The sequence below is a fragment of the Theropithecus gelada genome, chromosome 15, assembly GCF_003255815.1.
Source record: "Theropithecus gelada isolate Dixy chromosome 15, Tgel_1.0, whole genome shotgun sequence".
NCBI classification, from domain to species: Eukaryota; Metazoa; Chordata; class Mammalia; order Primates; family Cercopithecidae; genus Theropithecus; species Theropithecus gelada.
In genome coordinates this window covers 14,519,207-14,537,835 of record NC_037683.1, presented here as the reverse complement: position 1 = coordinate 14,537,835, position 18,629 = coordinate 14,519,207, and the positions used below count along the sequence as shown (strand labels likewise).

At 41.9% G+C, this 18,629-nt stretch overlaps 1 protein-coding gene and 1 pseudogene across 4 annotated transcripts in view; both read right to left on the bottom strand.

Moving 5' to 3' along the window:
- The window catches only part of NR6A1 (nuclear receptor subfamily 6 group A member 1), a 255,627-nt gene that overhangs the window by 62,740 nt on the left and 174,258 nt on the right, over positions 1–18,629 (bottom strand). The gene's annotated exons all lie outside the window — the stretch shown is intronic.
- On the bottom strand, positions 15,755–16,586 carry LOC112608656 (annotated as a pseudogene).

The following is an 18,629-nucleotide window of genomic DNA, read 5'->3' as shown; positions in this document are numbered from 1 at the left end:
TCAAAAAAAAAAAAAAAAAAAAAAAAAGAAAAAAAAGACAGAAAATGATTTTGTATCATGACTGTGGAGGTGGTTACAGAGATTACACAAATCAATATTCGTAGAAGAGTACGCCCTTCCCCTGCAAAGCACTCAATTTTTCTGTACAAAAGCACCCCGGGCTGGGCGTGGTGGCTCACGCCTGTAATCCCAGCACTCTGGGAGGCTGAGGTGGGCGGATCACCTGAGGTCAGGAGTTCAAGACCAGCGTGGCCATGATGAAACCCCATCTCTACTAAAGATACAAAAAATTAGCCGGGCATGGTCGTGTACGCCTGTAATCCCAGCTACCCGGGAGGCTGAGGCAGGAGAATCGCTTGAACCCGGGAGGTGGAGGTTGCAGTGAGCCGAGATCATGCCATTGCACTCCAGCCTGGGCAACAAGAGTGAAACTCTGTCTCAAAAAAAAAAAAAGAAGCACCCCAAATTATCTATCCAAAAACAAATACTTTGGCCATTAGGTAATCAACATTTCACAAGATGTAAGTAAAAATATATGATTGCTCAGCAAATCACACACACACACCCCCACACCCACGCTCACTCCTTGCTCTAGAAAACCAAAAGAAACCTTTAGTTTAAATTAGTGGAAAAAGTTAAGACTCTATTTTTCCATTCATTAAAAAAATACAAGTCTCCCTTTCTGTTGGGAACATTCCCGTAGAAGACAGATGACCCCTTCACAGAGTATAACTTCTTACAACCACTTAACTGAGGCCTCTCCCTCTGAGGTACCTGGCAATTTGTAACAAGGTTAAGGCTACAGCATGCTCTCCCTAAATCCCAGGAACAATTTCTTGAAGCGTTAAACCTCCAGCATTTAGGCCTCTAGTTCTGAGGCAGAATTGTGCCTCTTTCTAGCAAGGTACATTAATCTCTTCAACATATTCACAAGGAGAAGACTGACAGGAATGTGAGTGGTGCTCTCTTCTGTTTAGGGGCAGGGCATTCACTCACAGATCGAAGTTCTTGCTACGGTTTCCCTTGTATCTAGAACCAAACAATACTTCTGTCCTATGAGTCTTAGAACTCACAGCATACTCGCTCAGGCTGTTTCACATTGTCAGGCATGTGCTCATGCTGCTCCTCTGCTTAGGAGACCCTTTGCCACTTCACCAGCCTGGCAAACATCTATTAGTCTCTCAGGACGACTTCCTGAGTGAGGCCTAACCTGACAGCCCTCGGCACAACTTCTGCACTCACAAATGAGCACTCTGCCCTCTGCACAACTTCTGTACTCTACAGTATTGCTATCAGTGTGCCCTGAACACTTCATTACACTTATTTACGTGAGGATCTATTTCCCTCTGCTAGACTTGTGTACATCACAGGGCAGGGAGAAAGTCTTATTTTTTCTGTATCCCTAATACATAGCTCAATACCAATACCAAGCACAGAGCAATCACTAGTGAATGTCAGAGAATGAAAGAACAGTGCATGAGCATATATCATTTTATTTATTGCACTTGGCTTTATTGCTTTTTTTTCTTTTTTTGAGATGGAGTCTCGCTCTGTTGCCCAGGCTGGAATGCAGTGGTGCAATCTCAGCATCTTGGCTCACTGCAACCTCTGTCTCCCGCGTTCAAGCAATTCTCCTGCCTTAGCCTCCCGAATAGCTGGGATTACAGGCGCATGCCACCACACTCAGCTTATTTTTATATTTTTAGTAGACACGAGGTTTCATCACGTTGGCCAGGATGGTCTCGATCTCCTGATGTCGCGATCTGCCCGCCTCGGTCTACCAAAGTGCTGTGATTACAGCGTGAGCCACTGCACCCAGCCGCTTTATTGCAGTTTTTACAAATTGAAGGTTTGTGGCAACCCTGCATCAAGGAAGTCTCATCAGTACCATTTTTTCCAAAAGCATGTGCCCACTTTGTGTCTCTGTATCACATGTTGGTAAGTCTTATAATATTTCAAACTTTTTCATTATTATTATATCTGTTATGGTCATCTGTAATCAGTGATCTTTGATGTTAGTAATTGTTTGGGGGTGCCACGAACCGCACTGAAATAAGATGGTGAACTTAATCGAAAAATGTTGTATGTGTTCTGACTGCTCCATTGACCAGCCATTCCCCCATCTCTCCCTCTCTCCCCTTGGGACTCCCCATTCTCTGAAACCCAACAATACTGAAATTAGGCCAATTAATAACCCTACAATGGCCTCTATGTGTTCAAGTGAAAGGAAGAGCCACATGTCTCTCACTCTAAATCAAAAGCTAGAAATCATTAAGCTTAATGAGGACGGCATGTCAAAAGCAAAGATAAGCCGAAAGCTAGGCCTCTTGCTCCAAAGAGCCAAGCTGTGAATGCAAAGGAAAAGTTCTTGAAGGAAATTAAAAGTGCTACTCCAGTGAATACACAAATGATAAGAAAGAAGAACAGCCTTACTGTTAATATGGACAAAGTTTTAGTAGTCTGGGTAGAAAGGCAAACCAATCACAACATTCTCTTAAGCCAAAGCCTAATACAGAGCAAGGCCCTAACTCTCTTCAATTCTATGAAGGCTGAGAGAGGTGAGGAAGCTGCAGAAGAAAGGTTTGAAGCTAGCAGAGGTTGCTCATGCGGTTGAAGGAAATAAGCTGTCTCCATTACTTAAAAGTGCAAGGTGGGCCCGGCGCGGTGGCTCACACCTGTAATCCCAGCACTTTGGGAGGCTGAGGTGGGCAGATCACGAGGTCAGGAGATAGAGACCATCCTGGCTAACACGATAAAACCCCGTCTCTACTAAAAATACAAAAACAAAATTAGCTGGGCGTGGTGGCAGGCGCCTGTAGTCCCAGCTACTCGGGAGGCTAAGGCAGGAGAATGGCATAAACCCAGGAGGCGGAGCTTGAAGTGAGCAGAGATCATGCCACTGCACTCCAGCCTGGGCAACAGAGTGAGACTCCATCTCAAAAAAAAAAAAAGTGCAAGGTGAAGTAGCAAGTGCTGATGTAGAAGCTGCAGCAAGTTATCCAGAAGATCAATGATGAAGGTGGCTACACTACACAACTGATGTTCAGTGCAGATGAAGGGGCCTTGTATTGGAAGAAGACACCATCTAAGGGCTTTCACAGCTAGAGAGAAGTCAATGCCTGGCTTCAAAAAATAGGCTGACTCTCTTGCTAGGAGCTAATGCAGCTGGTGACTTTAAGTTGATAAGTTGATGCCAATGCTCACCATTCAGAAAATCCTAGGACCCTTAAGAATTATGTTAAATCTACTCTACCTGTATTCTATAAATGGAACAACAAAGCCTGGATGACAGAATGTATGTTTATAGAGTAGTTTACTAAATATTTTGAGCCCACTGATGAGACCTACTGCTCAGAAACAAAGATAACTTTAAAAATACGGCTCATTGACAACGCACCTGGTCACACAAGAGCTCTGATGGAGATGTACAAGCAGATGAATGTTGTTTTCATGTCTGCTAACACAACATCCATTCTCTAGCCCATGAATCACAGAGTAATTTTTGACTTTCAAGTCTTATTATTTGAGAAATACATATCATAAGGTTATAGCTGCAATAGTGATTCCTCTGATGGATCTAGGAAAAGTAAACTGAAAACCTGCTGGAAAGGACTCACTATTCTAGATGCCATTAAGGACACTTATGATTTATAGGAGGCCAAAATATCAGTATTAACAAGAGCTTGGAAGAAGTTGATTCTAACCCTCATGGATGACTTTGAGGGGCTTCAGTGGAAGTAAATGTAGAAGTGGGGAAAACAGCTAGAAACTAGAATTAGAAGTGTAACCTAAAGATGTGGCTGAATTGCTGCAATTTCATGATAATTTTTTTTTTTTTTTTCAAGACAGGGTCTCACTCTGTCACCCAGGCTGTACTGCAGTGGTGTGCAATCATAGCTCATTGTAGCCTCCACCTTCTGGGCTCAAGCAATCCTCCTGCCTCACTCTGTCAAGTAGCTGTGACTACAGGCGTGTGCCACCATGCCCAGCTAATATTTTTTAAATTTTAGTACAGACGAGGTCTCACTATGTTGCCCAGGCTGGTTCCCAAGTCCTGAGCCCAAGCAATCCTCCTGCCTTGGCCTCCCAAAGTGCTGGGATTACAGGTGTGAGCCACCACACCCAGCTCATGATAAAACTTTAATGGATGAGGAGCTGCTTCTTATGGAGGAGCAAAGAAAGAGGTTTCTTTGTAGATGGAATCTACTCCTGGTGAACACTGTTAAAATGACAACAAAAGATTTAGAATATTATATTAACTTCATTGATAAAGCAGCAGCAGGGTTTGAGAAGACTGACATCAATTCTGAAATAAGTTCTACTGTGAATAAAATGCTATTAAACAGCATCACATGCTACAGAGAAATTTTTCATGAAAGGAGGAGTCAATCAATAAAACTGGCTTCATTGCCTTATTTTAAGAAACTGCCATAGCCATCCCCCAACCTTCAAGAACCACCACCCTGATCAGTTAGCAGCCATCAACACTGCAGCAAGATCTCATAGCAGCAAAATGATTCACTGAAGGCTCAGATGGTTGTTTGCATTTTTTAGCAATAAATTATTTTTAAGTTAAGGTATGTAGAGTTTTTTTCTGACATAATGCTACTGCACACATAACAGACTATAGTATAAACACAACTTCTACATGCACTGGGAAACCAAAAAATTCGAGTGACTTGCTTTACTGTAGTGGTCTGGAACCAAACTCGCAATTATCTCTGAGGTATGCCTATCACTTCTCTACTTGCAAATCAAAGCACAGTTTATAAGAACTCCAGCTGACAAACTGGTGAGCCAGCCCAGAGACCTTGTGCCAATGCTCAAAGCTCAGTAATCAGCTCCCTAGGTCCCTTCACAGTTCTGAGGCGCTGGTGAAAGAAAGGCCAATTAGCATGCTTTAAGTGAAACCGTATGTTTTATGAGGGTAAAAAATGTAGTTGCCCACTACCTTGCCAAAGACCATTTTTTCCGAAATTCTCAGCAGCTTCAGAATAATAGGCCCCAAACACAAACATGTGCATTATTGGCCACTCCCATTCTTATTTGCCCAGAAAGTGCTTTTGTAACTTCTTCCACGTGTAACAATGTTCAGAGAAAGTGCGGAGTCTGTATTCATCACTAAGACCACAAATTATGAAGCTTCAACAATGCAAATGAGCACTCTTTTACACATTACATTCACATGACTTTACTAACGCAGCCATCAGAACCAAAGGTTCTGCTTCCCTAAGGCACTGGATCAATATTTTCCTTTCCCTACCAACAGTCTCACTTGCTCTATAGCCTAGGCTGGAGTGCAGTGGCAAGATCATAATTCACTGCAGCCCTGAACTCCTGGGCTCAAGTGATCCTCCTGCCTCAGCCTTTCAAGTCAACACTTTTACAAAACTAGAACTCCTCCCTCCTAAGCTCCTCACAAGACATTTATCATTCTCCAAAGTGCTCACTTTGGTAAGACTAATGGTTAGTGAAAATAAAGAACTAATAAATCGAGTCCAAGTTCTTGTCAGCATATGATATATGATGGACTTTCCATACTAAAACTATTCTATGGTAGATGGTTTTTCTCTCGCATCAGATTGGTAACTTATGGCAAATGTTTTAGTGTATGTGATTCCAAATGGCATGTGGGGACAAGAGCAGGAATGCTGAGAGAAAATTAATTTCTACATATCCTAAAGGAACCTAGATTTCTTTTTTTTTTTTTTTTTTTTTTTTGAGACAGAATCTGGCTCCATCGCCCAGGCTGGAGTGCAGGGGCACGATCTCAGCTCACTGCAAGCTCCGCCTCCTGGGTTCACGCCATTCTCCTGCCTCAGCCTCCTGAGTAGCTGGGACTATAGGCGCCCGTCACCACGTCTGGCTTTTTTTTTGTATTTTTTTAGTAGAGACGGTGTTTCACCATGTTAGCCAGGATGGTCTCGACCCCTGACCTCGTGATCCGCCCACCTCGGCCTCCCAAAGTGCTGGGACTACAGGTGTGAGCCACCAGGCCCGGCTAGGAACCTGGAATCTTAACAGTACAATGTATTGCCGGCGCGGTGGCTCACGCCTGTAACCCCAGCACTTTGGGAGGCCGAAGCGGGTGGATCACAAGGTCAGGAGATCGACACCATCCTCGCTAACACGGTGAAGCCCCGTCTCTACTAAAAAACACAAAAAATTAGCCGGGTATGGTGGCAGGCGCCTGTAGTCCCAGCTACTGGGGAGGCTGAGGCAGGAGAATGGCTGAACCCAGGAGGCGGAGCCTGCAGTGAGCCAAGATCGTGCTGAGTTCGTGCCACTGCACTCCAGCCTGGGCGACAGAACGAGACTCTGTCTCAAAACAAAATAAAGCAAAAAAACCCAGAACAATGTGATGGTCAGTTTCTTAAAGTAACTGGTTCATGGTTGAAACAATGGTACGGCCGGACTATATCCAGTGATGGGAAAGACACTCATTGTGGCACATAATCACCTCTCCCTCTTCCTGCTCCCAGTGGAATAAAAGAGTCGAGGATGGCAGATTTTCTTGTCAGCAGCAATTAACAACTACCTCATGGCAAAGTTACAAACAAAAACACATAAATGCATATGACAGTGTGCATGTACACATACTCTTATAATAAAAACCAAGGCCAAGACTTGATGGCTACCACCTACAGGTTGCCAAGCCGTTCATTTGCATTGCTCTTCTTTCTACACTGACTTGTGCACATTTTGAGATTAAATGCTCGAATGGTATCTGCTTTTTTCTTTTTTCAAATGTCTAAAACATACATTTTCTGTGCAGTGGTTATTTAATATACCATAAATAAATACATCTGATACTTAATAAGTTATCCATAACTTATAAGCTCCTTTAAAAAGCAAAGTTGGCTGGGCACCTTGGCTCACGCCTGCAATCCCATCACTTTGGGAGGCTGAGGCAGGCAGATCATGAGGTCAAGTGATTGAGACCATCCTGGCCAACATGGTGAAACCCCATCTCTACTAAAAATACAAAAATCAGCTGAGCATGGTGGCGCACACCTGTAGTCCCAGCTACTCGGGAGACTGAGGCAGAAGAATCGCTTGAACCCAGGAGATGGAGATTGCAGTGAGCCGAGATCGCACCACTGTACTCCAGCCTGGTGACAGAGCAGGACTCTGCCAAAAAAAAAAAAAAAAAAAAAAAAAAAAAAAAAAGCAAAGCTAGTCTACTGTAGCCATCACACTGAGGCGACATGCTGAAACCTCATAGAAAGGAAAACATTTTGCTAGTGGTGAATAGGGTGCTAACAGAGAAACAGAAAAATGAGGTTTAGACTCCCTCTACATTTTTGCCAATTGTAATCCAGGGTCTAATTTTACCATATTAAGAAAAATATTAAAATATTCTATTTTGCAGTCACACATTTGGAAGAGCAAGTAAGTCATAAGAAACACCTAGCAAAAGTAGTTAAAAAAAAAAAAACCCAAAAAGCAAAACCCCTCAAATAAATATAGGGCCCCAAAGAGAGAGCAAATCCCACTGCTAGCTCATCTTCTCCCCTAATCACTCTCAAAAGCTCCACTTTTTAAGTGGTGAATATTCAACATCTGTTAAGCAACATTAAAATTATTTTTCCTTCTTTCTAGTTCAAAAAGGAGATCTGCAGTTTAGGTGAGGAATTCTAACTCACCTCTGTTCCCAGTGCTTAGAAAACAGGAAATGCTTGATGAATGTTAGCTGCATAATAATTTTATATACAGAGATCAGAATAGTAAGCCATTGATATAACCCCTGAACCCAGAAGGTAGAGAGGTTGACAACTCCAAAGTTAGTAAGGCAATGATTAGCACCCTAACAACATTCCCAACTTCACTACTTCATGGTAAAGCTCCTGAGAAAGGGCTATTAAACATGGTCATGGCAATTGTCTTGGCATCTATCTATCAAAACACAGGAAATTAAGACTAACTTTATTACCCCTCTTTTCCTGATTATGATTTAACATCTCTGTTACCTTAAAGCCCATCACCTCTCCATTTTCTTCCAATCAACACAACTGTAAAAGACTTTCTGTAGAGAAAAGGCCACAAATTTTGCAGGGACCCATTCGTGACTAATTATCACTACCACAGGAATAGCATATTAACATTGCAATTGGTTCTAGAAGGCTCAGCAGCTGGCCCCACTGGTTGTACAGCATTTTCAAGGCTAAATTTCCAAAGAGCCCCTCCCTTATTGTTGCCTACCGAATGGAGGCACTCCCTGGAGACCTTAGAGTGTAAACACCACCAGCCACAGGCTCACCCAAGAATTCTCTTTCTTAATGTCCCTAAATTTGCTCCTCTTTGAAACTCATTTCAATTCAAGCCATGTTAGGCATGTTCTGGGCACTCTCGACAGTTTTCTTATTTAATTCCCATAGCAGTCATATGAGATAGGTATTACTATCCTCTGTTGCATATATGAGGAAATTGAGGTTCATAGAGGTCAAGTGACTTGGCCAAGTGACAGAGTCAAGCTGATGAGGTTCTTTCCCCAACACCAGGAAGCCTGTAGCAAAGCCGTATATGTAGCCAAGTTTTTATGAGCCATCTGGGCAGGAGGGGACGAGTCCTTGCCATACAGACCAAGGGATCCATCCAGACGCAACAGAAGCAGCAGCAGTTTTTTTTTTTTTTTTAATGGTTTAAAAATCCTACAGGAATTCTGATTGGTCCCACTAACAATCCATGGAGGCTCACCAGCTGGTTGACTCCTGACCTTCCATGCTTCTCATCCTAATTAATGCAAGGTCCTTGGATCACAGTGTGAGCATCAAGACCCGGTTAGAGTTAGCAATGACCTTTACATCTATCAGGCTATTCAAAATATGTAAAACAGCTGTGCAGTGGGAACACCCCCCCGGCCACCCCTCGCCCCACTCTTAACCTTGAAATATGGGTAGATGCATTTTTCCTAATTATAGTGTTTTCCCCAAGTTTTTAGGAAACGACTTTTCACATGGCTAAAAACCATTTGAAATGTAGCTTTTCAACTGCCCAAGCAAACTACTGAGGCATGCGAAAAGAAGATTCCTGCAAATAGATTAATTTCCTTGGCTTAAAAAGAAACCCCAGTAGCAGGGGAACAGAAAAAAAAGAATGATGTGAAAAAATTGGTGGCAGCGAGGTAGGAGATTGTTTGGCTTCCATACTTGTGCCTCTGATATCCTTTTGTTCTCCCACCTCATTGTATTAAGGATGCTAAATCAAACATGATTGCAGTGATGTTTGTGTGTGAAAATGACAAAAGCAATGGGCCAAAATCTCAACCTCATCTTGAACCCTGAGGACTTTTATGGCTTTTCCTTCACTAGGCCCTCCCCCTAATACACATTAAAGACCACATTGTTCAAAAGGGTCATGGTAGGTTTCATACCCCATTTTAATACAACGGAAATGGTAACTGAACTTCCAAGTTTTGTTAGTAATATTTGTATGTCCCTGGAAAATGTCCATTAAAACAATCAATTCTTTGGTTTAAATATTAATGGAGAATTACAATGTATCAGAGGCGCAGAATCAATTGTGTCAAGGTGGTACTGTTTGTGGTGATTAAATCAGATTTTCTTCCTGTACATCATTTTCCCCAGCAAAAGGGTACTGATTACAGACAGGTTAAAAACATCCAGACAGTGTAAGGCATCCAGGTATTTTTCCTAGGTCAAAATTGTCCAGAATATGTCAGTTTTCAACTCAAGAAGCTTAGAATAAACTAAACTTGCTAATTTCAAGTGCAGGTCTCCCCACCTCCCCTTATTCCATTTGTCTGTCTGCAAGCCACATTATGCACCCCCAGTTCATTTATGCATTTACTCCTGGAAGATTTCAAGTTGGGAGGCTATTTAAGGCTGTTTAGGATTCCATTTTTCTCAGCTGTTACCAGTCAGTTGTCACCAGTACTTTGGAGGTTTAGTGGAAGAGAGGTGGCAATGACTTCATTACTCTTTCCAACTGCCATAAATAATTTGCATCAAAAAAGTACCTACTGAATTAATGCCTTAGTCTTCTGGAAAAGGATACAGAAAAACAGGAATGTTACAGCGTTTGGGAAAGGGGAATCTGAAAAATGAAAATCTGGGCTGGAGTAAAAGAATAACAGACTTGGTAGTGTTTTAAATATCACAATTTCATTGGCGGAATTGCACACTTTCCCAAGCTCAGGTGTTTTTACTTAATACCCATATACTATGCATTAAGATGTAGTATGATATCACAACTTCAGTGCATTTAAAAATCAAATCTACGATTTTTGTAGAGTCCTTGACTATAAGTCTGGTTTAAATTATCTCAAAACAACACACTAGGAACATCTGTTTAGCTCAGTTGAAGTTTCGAGAGCCAATACCAGCTGTTGGGGGAGGGATTTCACACATGTGTTACTCAAATCCTAACCAAATCTTATTTTTTTCATTCCCTTAATGATGCCTCCAAAACCAATAGGGTAAAGCAAACATTAGAATAAAAAAGAAGAGAAAAAGGGAGGGAGGAAGAGAGGAGAGAGGGGGAGAGAGAGAAGAAAAAAAGATTACTTACTCAATGCTTTGATGCATGTGACCAAGACCAAAATGATCACCCTCTCCAATTCAATACAGTATTAGCATGAGGACAAAAGGCATTTAAAAATCAATTTGGAGTTATTTCTAGTGGGGGTTGCCTAATCTTTGCAAGTTGAGGAATGAGAATATTCCCCAACGTTGAAAGGGCCCTCAAGTATTTTTCTCCTTTAAGCGGCAATCTAATTTTCACAGAGAATTCATTCGGTGTCATTGTTTTGGTTTTAGGTGTCTGTCCTGCCAGGCAGGGGCCATGCACAAGGGCTGCATCTATCTTGAAGTGTGCACAATGGCCTCTCTTGCGGCTCTCTCTCTCTGTTATTGATCCTTACAGATGCTCCAAAGCCCTTCCCCCACCTTTCTCCAAATCCCAACCCCCATTCTGAAAGATAGCTTAAGAAATAAGACTTCCTGCCTAGCGACTGGCAGGGCTGAAAGACCAGATTGTATGACTCCACAGATCAGGCCTGCCACAGTGAAAGCTTGAATAGAGTTAACCCTCTGTGAACTAAAACAAAACATTTGTATGCCCAGCTGTGACAAAGGTTAATTTAAATGGACAAGGGCCCAATATCTAAAACCAGGCAATGCTTTTTTTACAGTAGCATTTTCACTGGCCTCTTTTGTAAGCAGTTGATTTTGCCTCTTAAGCTTCCAAAACCTCCTTCAACTGGGATAATTCATTTTGCTTTACTAGAATTTTCAATGAAAGATTCAGGTGAACAGTTTTAAATTCATTTCCTTATTTTATGGAAGTTCTTGTTTTGGTACCGTAAGTTATTTTCTGCAGTTGAATGGCTAAGAAAAACTGAAGTTTCAAAACTTAAATATGAACCAGGGGAGAACTTCCTGTGCAAAACTTTTTTCTCTTTCAGAGCTAGCGGACTACATATCACTAAGAGACTCAAGCTGGTCAAAAAAAAAATCTAAATACTCCAGAGTCATTCCTTCTAAACTCATGTAATAACTGCTCTGGGACTCTGCCAGCTCCTAAACTCCTGTCCAATAGATCCAAAGCAAATCTTACTTCTTAAACTACTCCCTTTTGGAAAAGCTAGTATATCCAGGATAATTTAACAAAGAATTTCTGCGCATATTGGGAGAGGAGGCTGTTCAAGATAAGTAACAGGCCTTACATATAACTGGTATTTTCTACGAACTTTCTTTTGTTTCTGCTAACTTACACTAAAAACCAGTACTTCTGGTATATAAGGTGCTGGGGGACAACATATAAGGGAGGAAAGAAGCCCAAGGTTACTAAAAAGAAGAATGCTATTATCAGAGGGGGTCCCACTTTCCTGGTTTGTGCATCCCCAGAGTGAGAATGAAACTGCAAAGCTGCCTATGGCAGATGTTAGCCATGCTGCAAGGGGCTGGGAAGCTTTCCCAGGACCAGCTATTTCGTAGGGTTAATGCCAGTCCTAGAAATTTATCAACTGCCTCAAAGAGTCGGGAACTCTTCTCAGCAGTGCTTGCCTTTAAGAAAATCAAACTCTTCGCAAACTCTTAGCTTGTACTTTATAAACATGGCAAAACTTTAATACTAAGATTCATCCATTTTATCTGTTCCTTCAGCTCTGTCTTTCCTGGCCTAAATAATAAAGTTATGGAAAAGTGGGGTTTCTCATGTAACTAGGAGACTATCCCAAATAAGTTGTAACACTAGTGACTATTCATTACATACACACACATGCAGAAAATGTACCCATTTAAAAAGCAACCCACTTAAAAAGAAATTAGCAATGGCTTAGTCTTATATCCCAAACTGTAAAGTATAGAAGTTCCCCCACAGAGGATGAGGCTGCCTTATCAATGGCCTCATGACCCCAATTCTATCTATAATTAACGGTAGTAAATAAGGTTTTGGCAGATAGTGAACTGGATTAAGGAATTGAAAATATAAACAACTTCTGTCAAGAAATACACAGAACAATTTTTAATGTAAATTTTATCTACGTACTGAAACGTAAATTTAATTTTTTTCAAGTCACTATAAAATTTAAATGAATCCCCCTTCTTCTGCTCTTCATCAACCACAACAATGAATTCACTGCAGTTCTCTCTCTCAATTATTTTCTCCATTCCAAAACATTTACAGCCACTTGCTACATACATGAAAACTTTCTAGCTGAATTCTGCAAAGACACAAAAAAACAGTTGTCTGTGGACTGCCTCCCTTCTCCCTCAAGGCTATTTGCTCTAAACCTTCAAAGAAAATTTCTAACCCTTAGATTTGGGCCCCAGACTGTTCCTTACCTTCCCATGTCTCCATTTCATGCTTCTTGTAGTCTGTTGAAAAGTTCTATTGCAGCCATGAAGAAACAGAGATTACAGGACAAGTCCAGCTTGATGACTACCCTTCCGACACTTGGTCAATTTCTCTAAGCCGGGACTACGACAGTCATCCTCACAGGTCAGTTTACAAGCTGGTCATGTGATTACAAAGTTCAGGCTCTAAGGTCACAACGTGTATGGAGTTCGTTTATTACCAAAGGTTATCTAAGTGGAACTGATAGACTTATTTTCTTTAGTTAACAATACTGCTTAGCACGTCTTTCTGAAAACTATTATGGGAACCATTTCATGGGAAATTCTCTTCCAGTCTTCTTTAAGCTAAGATCCTAAAATTAAAAGGCAGCATTTAAAAATAATTTATTTAAAAGGATTCTGGTATATGGGGTTTCTTTTCTTTTTTTTTTTTTCAAGAGTTATTCTATGCTATAGTCTTCCGTACTGGATTAGAAAATTTAAAGCCAAAACCTTTGGCCTAAGGGAAAGACAAAACGGAAACTCAATGTTAGGTATGTAGGGTTTTTCTGGGGGGTATGGGGGACGTGCAGGAGTGGGATTCCCTGTTTTCTGTCATTATAATAAACAATGACAAGGCAAATTCCTCTAAGAAAATTAATACATGGAGCTAAGAGTTGTTTGCAGGGCTTACTTTAGCCCTTCATTTCCATGCTCTGGTTATCTATACTAGTTTGAAAGAATGCTCTGATTATACACATTAGTTTGGAGAAAGGAAACTCAGTCTGCAAAATCCTTTTACAAAGCAAAAGTTACTAATTTCACCATCTCACCCTTAGCCAAAAGTTTACACCTTCAAACTAAGCTTCTTGCTTCATTCCCCTAAAACTCGGAAGATCTTAAACAACATCATGCTATAGCTTCCCTGATTCGTGAACCACACCAGCAGCATGCAGCAGAGTGTATAACACCAAGTGTGCACATACACACTCATACCTTACCACAGTACCCCAAAGGCTGGCAAATTGGAGCCACGTGCTAATGGCACATGATGTCAAACATTCAGCTAAACATTCAAGTATCAGGACACAATAAAAGCGCAAGTTCCACTAAGAAGGTGGAATGGCCCCAAGAGAAACTGATTCCTGAGGATAAATGTTTTTTAACTGTGTCAAATGGTTCATTCTATGAAATCTCCCCTCCCAATTTAGCTTTAGGAATAACTTAAACGCTATGTACACTTTACAGCAGTATTCCAGAAAAAGGAGACCCTTCCTGGAGTAGGACTGGAATCTGTCACTTAGCAGCCATATAACTGAATGGCAAATATTGCTACTACCATTACTAGAGGGCTTTTCTAACCAATAGAGAGCATTAGGGTCATCTTACAAAGTATGGCCTAAAGAGAAAGTGATCAATGATTTAGAGGAGGAAAAAGGCTACAATTTGTCTAAAAATAAATATTCTGCCACTGCCATGACACACTTTACTCCATCATAAATATACTGACCAGCTTTCCCACCCCCACCCCAACCCCATAGATTAATATTTTCTTCTCAGTCCCTGTGGATTGAATGTAGTTCTTAAATGATTTTAGTAAAGTGACTACAAATAGAATGAGGGTGGAAAAAATGGAAGGGGAAGGTCCAGAAGCAAAAAGCTACTCAACTGGAAACACTTAAAGGGCAGCTCTCTGTCTCCCTGAAGGATATGGATTTATTAGAAATATCTGTACACAACAGAGGTGTAGTAAGCCTCTGTGCTTTATTGCACCAACTTTTGGAGGACAAGATGAATAAGGAGCTATTAGTCTAATTTCTGCTACCAAGACTGAAGCAGACACCTTGATTTTCAAGATGAATCCAACTAACAATCCTTGATGCACCCATAAGCCTGAGAACAAATCTTTAACATAGCTTAATGAGACAATTAAGTTTTATCTTTGGATATGGAGCCACATTTCTTCAGCACTGTCAGTCCCACAAGTTTTTTGAGAGCACTTTATAGACTCTACTGGGAGGAAGAGGGAAGAGAAGATGAACACACACCACAGTGCCCATGTGAATGCAAAAGATGAACTCTAAATCTTATTTATTTATTTAATTTTTTGAAACAGGACCTCACTCTGTCACACAGGTTGGAGTGCAGTGGCGCAATCGTGGCTCACTGCAGCCTCCACCTGGGCTCAAGCGATCCTCCCGCATAAGCCTCCCACATAGCTGGGACTACAGGGGACTACAAGCACGCACCACCATGCCTGGCTAATTTGTAAAAATGTTTTGTAGAGATTGGAGTCTATGTTGCCCAGGCTGGTCTTGAACTCCCGGGTTCAAGTGATCCACCTGCCTTAACCTCCCAAAGTGCTGGGATTACAGGCATGAGCAACCACACCTGGCCTAAACACTAATTTTTAACTACGGCTCCAAGTAAGATTGTTTAGCTGGGGACACGTGTGCACATCAGTAGTTCCAGCTGTTCAGGAGGTTGAGGCAGGAGGAAGGCTTGAAGCCAAGGGTTTGAGGCTGCAGTGCACTGATTGTGGCGTGTGAATAGTCACTGCACTCCAGCTTGGCCAACAGAGTGGACTCATCCCTATTTAAAAAAAAAATAAAAAAAAGAGAGAGAGAGAAGAAAAGTCATTTAAGATTAACAGAGGTACTGGAATTTATAAATGGGAAGAAGAGAGAAAACAGGAAATCAACATTTTCTACTTGCTAATACTGGTTTGAAATGTGGAAAAAAAGTAGATGAACAAAATTATAAATCCAAACATACGTAGCATTTGCATAATGCAAATCTAATGGAGTCCAAGTTATTAGTTTTTAAATTCAGTTCTTTATATAACATCCTTCATAAAAATGAAACCAAATAAAAACAAATCAAAAAGGAGGGGCAGGGTAAAATTAAAAAAAAAAAAAAAAAAAGGGAAAGAGAGAAAAAAAATAAAATAATAAGATTTATTGTTTCTCCTCAGCATCCTCCTTGGTCTCCTCCTTCACCGAAAGAGCTTTTAGCTTTTCCGCCACTTTTTCGGCATGATCGTTTTTTGCCCGATCTTTTCTTTTCTCTCTCTCCAATCTCTTTCCTGCATTCTTCAAACTTTGTTTTGAATTTCTGTGCATTCTCAGCATTCAGGAAGCGGATGGCCAGCAGCTCTGGCTTGGGGCACTCGTCATTCCAGACTCAGGCATGGTCATTACCCACGTTGGGTTTCAGCTCCACCATTGGCGTGATGCAGCGGCGGGCACAGATCTTCCGGGTTTTGTCCCTCCTCATGAGGAGGTGGGTGGTTCCTTTCTCCTTGTGCTTCAGGATCTTGACGTCACCAGTGGCTCGCTCCTTCCATCCAGGGAGATCTTTCTCTGAGGCAAATCACAGTTTCGCCCCCATTTTAAAAAGTTCCGCTTCGGCCGCGGGCGATGGCTAACTCCTGTAATCCCAGCACTCTGGCAGGCCGAGGCGGGTAGATCACCTGAGGTCAGGAGTTTGAGACCAACCTCGTCAACATGGTGAAACCCCGTCTCTACTAAAAATACAAAAATTAGCTGGGTGTGGCGGCGGGCGCCTGAGGCAGGAGCAGAGATGGCGCCATTGCACTCCTGCCTGGGCGACAAAAGCGATACATCGTCTCAAAAAAAAAAAAAAGTTCCTCTTCATCTTCTCCCAGCGTTTTAAAATTTCTTGCTCAGGAAGAGAAACTATTGGCTCAAACTGAGGGTCATGGTTGGACTCGTCTGCATTCTCAATGGAAGTATCCTGGTCCTCCTCAATGTCCTTGGCAGCCGCCATGAGGGCGCAGCGGCGGCGGCGGCGGCGGCTCGGCTGAGTCGGTCATCGCTGGCTCCGCGGCCTCTCGGCGACTACTCATAGCTCCTTCCCTCTGCGTCTGGCCACGGAGTCCAAATTATGAATGGCAGAACCTTAGTTAACCACCAAGAGGTTGTTTCCACGTTCATTTTAAAGATGGACAAAGCTGAAGCTCAAAGAAAGGAAGAGGCAGGAGTCATCAGACCAATAGAGAAGAAAATCAAATATCCTAGTCCTCTATTCCACTAAACCACGTATCTTGAGGACAGGAAAAGGCAAAGCCTCTTTTGAGATGTTTAACACCATTCCCCATATGTTTATTCAAACAGACGCTCTCAAAGATGACTGCAGATTTTGAGGCTGAAGGGGTAATGTGAATTTAGTCCTTCAGGGTAAAACAAAAGACAGCAAATCTAGTGGCCACATGATCGGTAGAATCATTTCTGCCTTTTTTAAGAACCCTTCAATGAATGTCTGATGCAAAGTGAAAGCCAGGTGACCATTTTCAAGGAGAGGGACTTGTATTCATTTTAGAAAATCAGGACCATGCAGCAAATGTTTAAAATTCCTTTTTAAACTTACAGAGGTTAAAACAAAAAACAAGAGCCCAAGATCTCTGGTTCTCATCTGTCAGATCCTTGATACAGACGTTCCCTATGGCAAGGGAAAGAGTAACTTAATTCACCTAAATAGGAATAATGAAATCACAGTCAAATGAAGTCCATATTATCTGGAACTAAGAAGCAAAGCTCCTGAAAGTGAAAACAGAATGAGAGCAACAAAGAACATCCTTGGATACAATTTCCAGTTATGCCTTCAACTCCTGGAGGTGGAAACAATTCATAGTTCAGGAAAAAACTCAAGAGTTGGAAGCTAAAATAAAATATTCCAGAAACCAGGTTTTAAAAATCCAGGTCTACAAACACTCATGGAGTGTCTCCTATTAGCTAGGCACTATGCTGGCTATGTTGACATAAAATAATATTATGTGATCCTTGCCCTAGAAACACTCATCATCTGCTGACCTCTCTAACCTTATTTCTCACCACTCCATACTAACTCACGTGGAGTGCACATAGACTAAACAGATAAATGACAGTATGATGTTATGAGTACTGTAACTAAAGTGGGTAAGAAAAGTGTTAAAGAAACAAAGATGAAGAAGCAATTCATTAGAATAGACTGAGGTGCCACAGAGGGCATTACATTTGAGCTGAACCTTGAAGTTCCACAGGCAGATAAGTAGGAAAGGTATTTCAAGACCTGAAGGAAGAAGGAGAAGGACTAAAGATGATCTCAAAAGATTCTGTAACGCCAATGCTATGTAAGAGTAATACGACTGGCTGTGGGGAAAAAAAAAAAAAAAAAAGACTGTTACAGAGTGTGCTTTAATTAAAAAAAAAAAAAAAAAAAAGGCTGGGCGTGGTGGCTCACACCTGTAATCCCAGCACTTTGGGAGGCCGAGGCGGGTGGATTACCTGAGGTCAGGAGTTCGAGACCAGCCTGGCCAACATAGTGAAACACCGTCTCTACTAAAAATACAAAAATTAGCCAGGCGTGGTGGCACACACCTGTAATCCCAGCTACTCGGGAGGCTGAGGCAGGAGAATTGTTTGAGCCCCGGAGACAGAGGCTGCAGTGAGCCAAGATCACACCACTGCACTCCAGCTCGGCTGACAGAGTGAGACTCTCTCTCAAAACAGCAAACAAACAAAAACACTGGCTGGGTGCAGTGGCTCACACCTGTAATCCCAATACTTTGGGAGGCCAAGCTGGGAGAATCACAAAGTCAGGAGATCAAGACCATCCTTGCTAACATGGTGAAACCCCGTCTCCACTAAAAATACAACAAATTAGCCAGGCGTGGTGGCGGGTGCCTGTAGTCCCAGCTACTCAGGAGGCTGAGGCAGGAGAATGGCGTGAACCTGGGAGGCGGAGCTTGCAGTGAGCCAAGATCACGCCACTGCACTCCAGCCTGGGCGGCAGAGGGAGACTCTGTCTCAAAAAAAAAAAAAAAAACACAGA